Below are 14,323 nucleotides of genomic sequence, written 5' to 3'. Positions count from 1 at the left end.
GCCCCACGGGGAAATCACGTGGGCCCCACGGGGAAATCACGTGGGACCCACCCGGAAATCACGTGGGCCCCACCCGGAAATTACGTGGGCCCCACGGGGAAATCACGTGGGCCCCAAGGGGAAATCACGTGGGCCCCACGGGAAAATCACGTGGGCCCCCAGGGGAAATCACGTGGGCCCCACGGGGAAATCACGTGGGCCCCACGGGGAAATCACGTGGGCCCCCAGTGGAAATCACGTGGGCCCCACCCGGAAATCACGTGGGCCTCACCCGGAAATCACGTGGGCCCCACGCGGAAATCACGTGGGCCCCCAGGGGAAATCACGTGGGCCCCACCCGGAAATCACGTGGGCCCCACCCGGAAATCACGTGGGCCCCCAGGGGAAATCACGTGGGCCCCCAGGAGAAATCACGTGGGCCCCACGGGGAAATCACGTGGGCCCCCAGGGGAAATCACGTGGGCCCCACGGGGAAATCACGTGAGCCCCACGGGGAAATCACGTGGGCCCCCAGTGGAAATCACGTGGGCCCCACGGGGAAATCACGTGGGCCCCACCCGGAAATCACGTGGGCCCCACCCGGAATCACGTGGGCCCCACGGGGAAATCACGTGGGCCCCACTGGGAAATCACGTGGGCCCCCAGGGGAAACCACGTGGGCCCCCAGGTGAAATCACGTGGGCCCCACGGGGAAATCACGTGGGCCCCCAGGGGAAATCACGTGGGCCCCACGGGGAAATCATGTGGGCCCCACCCGGAAATCACGTGGGCCCCACGGGGAAATCATGTGGGCCCCAGCCGGAAATCACGTGGGCCCCACCCGAATATCACGTGGGCCCCACCCGGAAATCACGGGGCCCCACCCGTAAATCACGTGGGACCCACGGGGAAATCACGTGGGACCCACCCGGAAATCACGTGGGCCCCACCCGGAAATCACGTGGGCCCCACAGGGAAATCACGTGGGCCCCACCCGGAAATCACGTGGGCCCCACGGGGAAATCATGTGGGCCCCACCCGGAAATCACGTGGGCCCCACGGGGAAATCATGTGGGCCCCAGCCGGAAATCATGTGGGCCCCACCCGAATATCACGTGGGCCCCACCCGGACATCACGTGGGCCCCACCCGGTCATCACGTGGGCCCCACCCGGAAATCACGTGTGCCCCACCCGGAAATCACGTGGGCCCCACCCGGAAATCACGTGGGCCCCACCCGGAAATCACGTGGGCCCCCAGGGGAAATCACGTGGGCCCCACCCGGAAATCACGTGGGCCCCACCCGGAAATCACGTGGGCCCCACCCGGAAATCACGTGGGCCCCACCCGGAAATCACGTGGGCCCCACCCGGAAATCACGTGGGCCCCACCCGGAAATCACGTGGGCCCCACCCGGAAATCACGTGGGCCCACCCGGAAATCACGTGTGCCCCACCCGGAAATCACGTGGGCCCCACCCGGAAATCACGTGGGCCCCACCCGGAAATCACGTGGGCCCCACCCGGAAATCACGTGTGCCCCACGGGGAAATCACGTGGGCCCCACCCGGAAATCACGTGGGCCCCACCCGGAAATCACGTGGGCCCCACCCGGAAATCACGTGGGCCCCACCCGGAAATCACGTGGGCCCCACCCGGAAATCACGTGGGCCCCACCCGGAAATCACGTGGGCCCCACCCGGAAATCACGTGGGCCCCACCCGGAAATCACGTGGGCCCCACCCGGAAATCACGTGGGCCCCACCCGGAAATCACGTGGGCCCCACCCGGAAATCACGTGGGCCCCACCCGAAAATCACGTGGGGCCCACCCGGAAATCACGTGGGCCCCACGGGGAAATCACGTGGGCCCCACCCGGAAATCACGTGGGCCCCACCCGGAAATCACGTGGGCCCCACCCGGAAATCACGTGGGCCCCACCCGGAAATCACGTGGGCCCCACCCGGAAATCACGTGGGCCCCACCCGGAAATCACGTGGGCCCCACCCGGAAATCACGTGGGCCCCACCCGGAAATCACGTGGGGCCCACCCGGAAATCACGTGGGCCCCACCCGGAAATCACGTGGGCCCCACGGGGAAATCACGTGCGCCCCCAGGGGAAATCACGTGGGCCCCCAGGGGAAATCACGTGGGCCCCACCCGGAAATCACGTGGGCCACACCCGGAAATCACGTGGGCCCCACGGGGAAATCACATGGGCCCCACGGGGAAATCACGTGGGCCCCACGGGGAAATCACGTGGGCCCCCAGGGGAAATCACGTGGGCCCCACGGGGAAATCACGTGGGCCCCACGGGGAAATCACTTGGGACCCACCCGGAAATCACGTGGGCCCCACCCGGAAATTACGTGGGCCCCACGGTGAAATCACGTGGGCCCCAAGGGGAAATCACGTGGGCCCCACCAGGAAATCACGTGGGCCCCCAGGGGAAATCACGTGGGCCCCACGGGGAAATCACGTGGGCCCCACGGGGAAATCACGTGGGCCCCCAGTGGAAATCACGTGGGCCCCACCCGGAAATCACGTGGGCCCCACCCGGAAATCACGTGGGCCCCACGGGGAAATCACGTGGGCCCCCAGGGGAAATCACGTGGGCCCCCAGGGGAAATCACGTGGGCCCCACGGGGAAATCACGTGGGCCCCCAGGGGAAATCACGTGGGCCCCCAGGAGAAATCACGTGGGCCCCACGGGGAAATCACGTGGGCCCCCAGGGGAAATCACGTGGGCCCCACGGGGAAATCACGTGAGCCCCACGGGGAAATCAGGTGGGCCCCCAGTGGAAATCACGTGGGCCCCACGGGGAAATCACGTGGGCCCCACCCGGAAATCACGTGGGCCCCACCCGGAATCACAAGGGCCCCACGGGGAAATCACGTGGGCCCCACTGGGAAATCACGTGGGCCCCCAGGGGAAATCACGTGGGCCCCACCCGGAAATCACGTGGGCCACCAGGGGAAATCACGTGGGCCCCCAGGGGAAATCACGTGGGCCCCACCCGGAAATCACGTGGGCCCCACCCGGAAATCACGTGGGCCCCACAGGGAAATCACGTGGGCCCCACGGGGAAATCATGTGGGCCCCACGGGGAAATCATGTGGGCCCCACACGGAAATCACGTGGGCCCCACGGGGAAATCACGTGGGCCCCCAGGGGAAATCACGTGGACCCCAGGGGAAATCACGTGGGCCCCACAGGGTAATCACGGGGGCCCCACGGGGAAATCACGTGGGCCCCACCCGGAAATCACGTGGGCCCCACGGGGAAATCACGCGTGCCCCCAGCGGAAATCACGTGGGCCCCACGGGGAAATCACGTGGGCCCCATCCGGAAATCACGTGGGCCCCACGGGGAAATCACGTGGGCCCCATCCGGAAATCACGTGCGCCCCCAGGGGAAATCACGTGGGCCCCCAGGGGAAATCACGTGGGCCCCACCCGGAAATCACGTGGGCCACACCCGGAAATCACCTGGGCCCCAAGGGGAAATCACGTGGGCCCCACGGGGAAATCACGGGGGCCCCCAGGGGAAATCACGTGGGCCCCACGGGGAAATCACGTGGGCCCCACGGGGAAATCACGTGGGACCCACCCGGAAATCACGTGGGCCCCACCCGGAAATTACGTGGGCCCCACGGGGAAATCACGTGGGCCCCAAGGGGAAATCACGTGGGCCCCACGGGAAAATCACGTGGGCCCCCAGGGGAAATCACGTGGGCCCCACGGGGAAATCACGTGGGCCCCACGGGGAAATCACGTGGGCCCCCAGTGGAAATCACGTGGGCCCCACCCGGAAATCACGTGGGCCTCACCCGGAAATCACGTGGGCCCCACACGGAAATCACGTGGGCCCCCAGGGGAAATCACGTGGGCCCCACCCGGAAATCACGTGGGCCCCACCCGGAAATCACGTGGGCCCCCAGGGGAAATCACGTGGGCCCCCAGGAGAAATCACGTGGGCCCCACGGGGAAATCACGTGGGCCCCCAGGGGAAATCACGTGGGCCCCACGGGGAAATCTCGTGAGCCCCACGGGGAAATCACGTGGGCCCCCAGTGGAAATCACGTGGGCCCCACGGGGAAATCACGTGGGCCCCACCCGGAAATCACGTGGGCCCCACCCGGAATCACGTGGGCCCCACGGGGAAATCACGTGGGCCCCACTGGGAAATCACGTGGGCCCCCAGGGGAAACCACGTGGGCCCCCAGGTGAAATCACGTGGGCCCCACGGGGAAATCACGTGGGCCCCCAGGGGAAATCACGTGGGCCCCACGGGGAAATCATGTGGGCCCCACCCGGAAATCACGTGGGCCCCACGAGGAAATCATGTGGGCCCCAGCCGGAAATCACGTGGGCCCCACCCGAATATCACGTGGGCCCCACCCGGAAATCACGGGGCCCCACCCGTAAATCACGTGGGACCCACGGGGAAATCACGTGGGACCCACCCGGAAATCACGTGGGCCCCACCCGGAAATCACGTGGGCCCCACAGGGAAATCACGTGGGCCCCACGGGGAAATCACGTGGGCCCCACGGGGAAATCATGTGGGCCCCACCCGGAAATCACGTGGGCCCCACGGGGAAATCATGTGGGCCCCAGCCGGAAATCACGTGGGCCCCACCCGAATATCACGTGGGGCCCACCCGGAAATCACGTGGGCCCCACCCGGAAATCACGTGTGCCCCACCCGGACATCACGTGTGCCCCACCCGGAAATCACGTGGGCCCCACCCGGAAATCACGTGGGCCCCACCCGGAAATCACGTGGGCCCCCAGGGGAAATCACGTGGGCCCCACCCGGAAATCACGTGGGCCCCACCCGGAAATCACGTGGGCCCCACCCGGAAATCACGTGGGCCCCACCCGGAAATCACGTGGGCCCCACCCGGAAATCACGTGGGCCCCACCCGGAAATCACGTGGGCCCCACCCGGAAATCACGTGGGCCCCACCCGGAAATCACGTGTGCCCCACCCGGAAATCACGTGGGCCCCACCCGGAAATCACGTGGGCCCCACCCGGAAATCACGTGGGCCCCACCCGGAAATCACGTGTGCCCCACGGGGAAATCACGTGGGCCCCACCCGGAAATCACGTGGGCCCCACCCGGAAATCACGTGGGCCCCACCCGGAAATCACGTGGGCCCCACCCGGAAATCACGTGGGCCCCACGGGGAAATCACGTGGGACCCACGGGGAAATCACGTGGGCCCCACCCGGAAATCACGTGGGGCCCACCCGGAAATCACGTGGGCCCCACCCGGAAATCACGTGGGCCCCACCCGGAAATCACGTGGGACCCACCCGGAAATCACGTGGGCCCCACCCGGAAATCACGTGGGCCCCCAGGGGAAATCACGTGGGCCCCACCCGGAAATCACGTGGGCCCCACCCGGAAATCACGTGGGCCCCCCCCGGAAATCAGGTGGGCCCCACCCGGAAATCACGTGGGCCCCACCCGGAAATCACGTGGGCCCCACCCGGAAATCACGTGGGCCCCACCCGGAAATCACGTGGGCCCCACCGGAAATCACGTGGGCCCCACGCGGAAATCACGTGGGCCCCACCCGGAAATCACGTGGGCCCCACGGGGAAATCACGTGGGCCCCACCCGGAAATCAGGTGGGCCCCACCCGGAAATCACGTGGGCTCCACGGGGAAATCACGTGGGCCCCACCCGGAAATCACGTGGGCCCCACCCGGAAATCACGTGGGCCCCACCCGGAAATCACGTGGGCCCCACCCGGAAATCACGTGGGCCCCACGGGGAAATCACGTGGGCCCCACCCGGAAATCACGTGGGCCCCACCCGGAAATCACGTGGGCCCCACCTGGAAATCACTTGGCCCCACCCGGAAATCACGTGGGCCCCACCCGGAAATCACGTGGGCCCCACCCGAAAATCACGTGGGGCCCACCCGGAAATCACGTGGGCCCCACGGGGAAATCACGTGGGCCCCACCCGGAAATCACGTGGGCCCCACCCGGAAATCACGTGGGCCCCACCCGGAAATCACGTGGGCCCCACCCGGAAATCACGTGGGCCCCACCCGGAAATCACGTGGGCCCCACCCGGAAATCACGTGGGCCCCACCCGGAAATCACGTGGGCCCCACCCGGAAATCACGTGGGCCCCACCCGAAAATCACGTGGGGCCCACCCGGAAATCACGTGGGCCCCACGGGGAAATCACGTGGGGCCCACCCGGAAATCACGTGGGCCCCACCCGGAAATCACGTGGGCCCCACCCGGAAATCACGTGGGCCCCACCCGGAAATCACGTGGGCCCCACCCAGAAATCACGTGGGCCCCACGGGGAAATCACGTGGGCCCCCAGGGGAAATCACGTGGGCCCCACCCGGAAATCACGTGGGCCCCACCCGGAAATCACGTGGGCCCCACCCGGAAATCACGTGGGCCCCACCCGGAAATCACGTGGGCCCCACGGGGAAATCACGTGGGCCCCACCCGGAAATCACGTGTGCCCCACCCGGAAATCACGTGGGCCCCACCCGGAAATCACGTGGGCCCCACCCGGAAATCACGTGGGCCCCACCCGGAAATCACGTGGGCCCCACCCGGAAATCACGTGGGCCCCCAGGGGAAATCACGTGGGCCCCACCCGGAAATAACGTGGGCCCCACCGGGAAATCACGTGGGCCCCACCGGGAAATCACGTGGGCCCCACCCGGAAATCACGTGGGCCCCACCCGGAAATCACGTGGGCCCCACCCGGAAATCACGTGGGCCCCACCCGGAAATCACGTGGGCCCCACCCGGAAATCACGTGGGCCCCACGGGGAAATCACGTGGGCCCCACCCGGAAATCACGTGTGCCCCACCCGGAAATCACGTGGGCCCCACCCGGAAATCACGTGGGCCCCACGGGGAAATCACGTGGGCCCCACCCGGAAATCACGTGGGCCCCACCCGGAAATCACGTGGGCCCCACCCGGAAATCACGTGGGCCCCACGGGGAAATCACGTGGGCCCCACCCGGAAATCACGTGTGCCCCACCCGGAAATCACGTGGGCCCCACCCGGAAATCACGTGGGCCCCACCCGGAAATCACGTGGGCCCCACCCGGAAATCACGTGGGCCCCACCCGGAAATCACGTGGGGCCCACCCGGAAATCACGTAGGCCCCACCCGGAAATCACGTGGGCCCCACGGGGAAATCACGTGGGCCCCACCCGGAAATCACGTGGGCCCCACCCGGAAATCACGTGGGCCCCACGGGGAAATCACGTGGGCCCCCAGGGGAAATCACGTGGGCCCCACCCGGAAATCACGTGGGCCCCACCCGGAAATCACGTGGGCCCCACCCGGAAATCACGTGGGCCCCACCCGGAAATCCCGTGGGCCCCACCCGGAAATCACGTGGGCCCCACCCGGAAATCACGTGGGCCCCACCCGGAAATCACGTGGGCCCCACCCGGAAATCACGTGGGCCCCACCCGGAAATCACGTGGGCCCCACCCGGAAATCACGTGGGCCCCACGGGGAAATCACGTGGGCACCACCCGGAAATCAGGTGGGCCCCACCCGGAAATCACGTGGGCCCCACGGGGAAATCACGTGGGCCCCCAGGGGAAATCACGTGGGCCCCACCCGGAAATCACGTGGGCCCCACCCGGAAATCACGTGGGCCCCACCCGGAAATCACGTGGGCCCCACCCGGAAATCACGTGGGCCCCACCCGGAAATCACGTGGGCCCCCAGGGGAAATCACGTGGGCCCCACCCGGAAATCACGTGGGCCCCACCCGGAAATCACGTGGGCCCCACCCGGAAATCACGTGGGCCCCACCCGGAAATCACGTGGGCCCCACCCGGAAATCACGTGGGCCCCACCCGGAAATCACGTGGGCCCCACGGGGAAATCACGTGGGCCCCACCCGGAAATCACGTGGGCCCCACCCGGAAATCACGTGGGCCCCACCCGGAAATCACGTGGGCCCCACCCGGAAATCACGTGTGCCCCACCCGGAAATCACGTGGGCCCCACCCGGAAATCACGTGGGCCCCACGGGGAAATCACGTGGGCCCCACCTGGAAATCACGTGGGCCCCACCCGATAATCACGTGGGCCCCACCCGGAAATCACGTGGGCCCCACCCGGAAATCACGTGGGCCCCAACCGGAAATCACGTGGGGCCCACCCGGAAATCACGTGGGCCCCACCGGGAAATCACGTGGGCCCCACCCGGAAATCACGTGGGCCCCACCCGGAAATCACGTGGGCCCCACCCGGAAATCACGTGGGCCCCACCCGGAAATCACGTGGGCCCCACCCGGAAATCTCGTGGGCCCCACCCGGAAATCACGTGGGCCCCACGGGGAAATCACGTGGGCCCACCCGGAAATCACGTGGGGCCCACCCGGAAATCACGTGGGCCCCACCCGGAAATCACGTGGGCCCCACCCGGAAATCACGTGGGCCCCACCCGGAAATCACGTGGGGCCCACCCGGAAATCACGTGGGCCCCACGGGGAAATCACGTGGGCCCCACCCGGAAATCACGTGGGCCCCACCCGGAAATCTCGTGGGCCCCACCCGGAAATCACGTGGGCCACACCCGGAAATCACGTGGGCCCCACGGGGAAATCACGTGGGCCCCACCCGGAAATCACGTGGGCCCCACCCGGAAATCACGTGGGCCCCACCCGGAAATCACGTGGGGCCCACCCGGAAATCACGTGGGCCCCACGGGGAAATCACGTGGGCCCCACCCGGAAATCACGTGGGCCCCACCCGGAAATCACGTGGGCCCCAGCCGGAAATCACGTGGGCCCCAACCGGAAATCACGTGGGCCCCACCCGGAAATCACGTGGGCCCCACCCGGAAATCACGTGGGCCCCACGGGGAAATCACGTGGGCCCCACCCGGAAATCACGTGGGGCCCACCCGGAAATCACGTGGGCCCCACCCGAAAATCACGTGGGCCCCACCCGGAAATCACGTGGGCCCCACCCGGAAATCACGTGTGCCCCACGGGGAAATCACGTGGGCCCCACCCGGAAATCACGTGGGCCCCACCCGGAAATCACGTGGGCCCCACCCGGAAATCACGTGGGCCCCACCCGGAAATCACGTGGGCCCCACCCGGAAATCACGTGGGCCCCACCCGGAAATCAGGTGGGCCCCACCCGGAAATCACGTGGGCCCCACGGGGAAATCACGTGGGCCCCACCCGGAAATCACGTGGGCCCCACCCGGAAATCACGTGGGCCCCACCCGGAAATCACGTGGGCCCCACCAGGAAATCACGTGGGCCCCACCCGGAAATCACGTGGGCCCCACCCGGAAATCACGTGGGCCCCACCCGGAAATCACGTGGGCCCCCAGGGGAAATCACGTGGGCCCCACCCGGAAATCACGTGGGCCCCACCCGGATATCACGTGGGGCCCACCCGGAAATCACGTGGGCCCCACGGGGAAATCACGTGGGCCCCGCCCGGAAATCACGTGGGCCCCACCCGGAAATCACGTGGGCCCCACCCGGAAATCACGTGGGCCCCACCCAGAAATCACGTGGGCCCCACGGGGAAATCACCTGGGACCCACCCGGAAATCACGTGGGCCGCACGGGGAAATCACGTGGGCCCCACCCGGAAATCACGTGGGCCCCACGGGGAAATCACGTGGGCCCCACCCGGAAATCACGTGGGCCCCACCCGGAAATCACGTGGGCCCCACCCGGAAATCACGTGGGCCCCACGGGGAAATCACGTGGGCCCCACCCGGAAATCACGTGGGCCCCACCCGGAAATCACGTGGGCCCCACCCGGAAATCACGTGGGCCCCACGGGGAAATCACGTGGGCCCCACCCGGAAATCACGTGGGGCCCACCCGGAAATCACGTGGGCCCCACCCGGAAATCACGTGGGCCCCACCCGGAAATCACGTGGGCCCCACCCGGAAATCACGTGGGCCCCACCCGGAAATCACGTGGGCCCCCAGGGGAAATCACGTGGGCCCACCCGGAAATCACGTGGGCCCCACCCGGAAATCAGGTGGGCCCCACCCGGAAATCACGTGGGCCCCACCCGGAAATCTCGTGGGCCCCACCCGGAAATCACGTGGGCCCCACCCGGAAATCACGTGGGCCCCACCCGGAAATCACGTGGGCCCCACCCGGAAATCACGTGGGCCCCACCCGGAAATCACGTGGGCCCCACGGGGAAATCACGTGGGCCCCACCCGGAAATCACGTGGGCCCCACGGGGAAATCACGTGGGCCCCACCCGGAAATCACGTGGGCCCCACCCGGAAATCACGTGGGCCCCACGGGGAAATCACGTGGGCCCAACCCGGAAATCACGTGGGGCCCACCCGGAAATCACGTGGGCCCCAAGGGGAAATCACGTGGGCCCCACCCGGAAATCACGTGGGCCCCACGGGGAAATCACGTGGGCCCCACCCGGAAATCACGTGGGCCCCACCCGGAAATCACGTGGGCCCCACCCGGAAATCACGTGGGCCCCACGGGGAAATCACGTGGGCCCCACCCGGAAATCACGTGGGCCCCACCCGGAAATCACGTGGGCCCCACCCGGAAATCACGTGGGCCCCACCCGGAAATCACGTGGGCCCCACCCGGAAATCACGTGGGCCCCACCCGGAAATCACGTGGGCCCCACCCGGAAATCACGTGGGCCCCACCCGGAAATCACTTGGGCCCCACCCGGAAATCACGTGGGCCCCACCCGGAAATCACGTGGGCCCCACGGGGAAATCACGTGGGCCCCACCCGGAAATCACGTGTGCCCCACCCGGAAATCACGTGGGCCCCACCCGGAAATCACGTGGGCCCCACCCGGAAATCACGTGGGCCCCACCCGGAAATCACGTGTGCCCCACGGGGAAATCACGTGGGCCCCACCCGGAAATCTCGTGGGGCCCACCCGGAAATCACGTGGGCCCCACCCGGAAATCACGTGGGCCCCACCCGGAAATCACGTGGGCCCCCAGGGGAAATCACGTGGGCCCACCCGGAAATCACGTGGGCCCCACCCGGAAATCACGAGGGCCCCACCCGGAAATCATGTGGGGACCACCCGGAAATCACGTGGGGCCCACCCGGAAATCACGTGGGCCCCAAGGGGAAATCACGTGGGCCCCACCCGGAAATCACGTGGGCCCCACGGGGAAATCACGTGGGCCCCACCCGGAAATCACGTGGGCCCCACCCGGAAATCACGTGGGGCCCACCCGGAAATCACGTGGGCCCCACGGGGAAATGACGTGGGCCCCACCCGGAAATCACGTGGGCCCCACCCGGAAATCTCGTGGGCCCCACCCGGAAATCACGTGGGCCCCACCCGGAAATCACGTGGGCCCCACGGGGAAATCACGTGGGCCCCACCCGGAAATCACGTGGGCCCCACCCGGAAATCACGTGGGCCCCACCCGGAAATCACGTGGGCCCCACCCGGAAATCTCGTGGGCCCCACCCGGAAATCACGTGGGCCCCACCCGGAAATCACGTGGGCCCCACGGGGAAATCACGTGGGCCCCACCCGGAAATCACGTGGGCCCCACCCGGAAATCACGTGGGCCCCACCCGGAAATCACGTGGGCCCCACCCGGAAATCACGTGGGGCCCACCCGGAAATCACGTGGGCCCCACGGGGAAATCACGTGGGCCCCACCCGGAAATCACGTGGGCCCCACCCGGAAATCACGTGGGCCCCACCCGGAAATCACGTGGGCCCCACCCGGAAATCACGTGGGCCCCACCCGGAAATCACGTGGGCCCCACCCGGAAATCACGTGGGCCCCACGGGGAAAACACGTGGGCCCCACGGGGAAATCACGTGGGCCCCCAGGGGAAATCACGTGGGCCCCACCCGGAAATCACGTGGGCCCCACCCGGAAATCACGTGGGCCCCACCCTGAAATCACGTGGGCCCCACGGGGAAATCACGTGGGCCCCACCCGGAAATCACGTGGGCCCCACCCGGAAATCACGTGGGCCCCACCCGGAAATCACGTGGGCCCCACCCGGAAATCACGTGGGCCCCACGGGGAAATCACGTGGGCCCCACCCGGAAATCACGTGGGCCCCACGGGGAAATCACGTGGGCCCCCAGGGGAAATCACGTGGGCCCCACCCGGAAATCACGTGGGCCCCACCCGGAAATCACGTGGGCCCCACCCGGAAATCACGTGGGCCCCACGGGGAAATCACGTGGGCCCCACCCGGAGATCACGTGGGCCCCACCCGGAAATCACGTGGGCCCCACCCGGAAATCACGTGGGCCCCACCCGGAAATCACGTGGGCCCCACGGGGAAATCACGTGGGCCCCACCCGGAAATCACGTGGGGCCCACCCGGAAATCACGTGGGCCCCACCCGGAAATCACGTGGGCCCCACCCGGAAATCACGTGGGACCCACCCGGAAATCACGTGGGCCCCACCCGGAAATCACGTGGGCCCCCAGGGGAAATCACGTGGGCCCACCCGGAAATCACGTGGGCCCCACCCGGAAATCAGGTGGGCCCCACCCGGAAATCACGTGGGCCCCACCCGGAAATCTCGTGGGACCCACCCGGAAATCACGTGGGCCCCACCCGGAAATCATGTGGGCCCCACCCGGAAATCACGTGGGCCCCACCCGGAAATCACGTGGGCCCCACCCGGAAATCACGTGGGCCCCACGGGGAAATCACGTGGGCCCCACCCGGAAATCACGTGGGCCCCACGGGGAAATCACGTGGGCCCCACCCGGAAATCACGTGGGCCCCACCCGGAAATCACGTGGGCCCCACGGGGAAATCACGTGGGCCCAACCCGGAAATCACGTGGGGCCCACCCGGAAATCACGTGGGCCCCAAGGGGAAATCACGTGGGCCCCACCCGGAAATCACGTGGGCCCCACGGGGAAATCACGTGGGCCCCACCCGGAAATCACGTGGGCCCCACCCGGAAATCACGTGGGCCCCACCCGGAAATCACGTGGGCCCCACGGGGAAATCACGTGGGCCCCACCCGGAAATCACGTGGGCCCCACCCGGAAATCACGTGGGCCCCACCCGGAAATCACGTGGGCCCCACCCGGAAATCACGTGGGCCCCACCCGGAAATCACGTGGGCCCCACCCGGAAATCACGTGGGCCCCACCCGGAAATCACGTGGGCCCCACCCGGAAATCACTTGGGCCCCACCCGGAAATCACGTGGGCCCCACCCGGAAATCACGTGGGCCCCACGGGGAAATCACGTGGGCCCCACCCGGAAATCACGTGTGCCCCACCCGGAAATCACGTGGGCCCCACCCGGAAATCTCGTGGGGCCCACCCGGAAATCACGTGGGCCCCACCCGGAAATCACGTGGGCCCCACCCGGAAATCACGTGGGCCCCCAGGGGAAATCACGTGGGCCCACCCGGAAATCACGTGGGCCCCACCCGGAAATCACGAGGGCCCCACCCGGAAATCACGTGGGGACCACCCGGAAATCACGTGGGGCCCACCCGGAAATCACGTGGGCCCCAAGGGGAAATCACGTGGGCCCCACCCGGAAATCACGTGGGCCCCACGGGGAAATCACGTGGGCCCCACCCGGAAATCACGTGGGCCCCACCCGGAAATCACGTGGGGCCCACCCGGAAATCACGTGGGCCCCACGGGGAAATGACGTGGGCCCCACCCGGAAATCACGTGGGCCCCACCCGGAAATCTCGTGGGCCCCACCCGGAAATCACGTGGGCCCCACCCGGAAATCACGTGGGCCCCACGGGGAAATCACGTGGGCCCCACCCGGAAATCACGTGGGCCCCACCCGGAAATCACGTGGGCCCCACCCGGAAATCACGTGGGCCCCACCCGGAAATCTCGTGGGCCCCACCCGGAAATCACGTGGGCCCCACCCGGAAATCACGTGGGCCCCACGGGGAAATCACGTGGGCCCCACCCGGAAATCACGTGGGCCCCACCCGGAAATCACGTGGGCCCCACCCGGAAATCACGTGGGCCCCACCCGGAAATCACGTGGGGCCCACCCGGAAATCACGTGGGCCCCACGGGGAAATCACGTGGGCCCCACCAGGAAATCACGTGGGCCCCACCCGGAAATCACGTGGGCCCCACCCGGAAATCACGTGGGCCCCACCCGGAAATCACGTGGGCCCCACCCGGAAATCACGTGGGCCCCACCCGGAAATCACGTGGGCCCCACGGGGAAAACACGTGGGCCCCACGGGGAAATCACGTGGGCCCCCAGGGGAAATCACGTGGGCCCCACCCGGAAATCACGTGGGCCCCACCCGGAAATCACGTGGGCCCCACCCTGAAATCACGTGGGCCCCACGGGGAAAT

Source organism: Ovis canadensis, chromosome 16 (genome assembly GCF_042477335.2).
Source record: "Ovis canadensis isolate MfBH-ARS-UI-01 breed Bighorn chromosome 16, ARS-UI_OviCan_v2, whole genome shotgun sequence".
Lineage (NCBI taxonomy): Eukaryota > Metazoa > Chordata > Mammalia > Artiodactyla > Bovidae > Ovis > Ovis canadensis.
Note: the sequence above shows the minus strand (reverse complement) of the source record.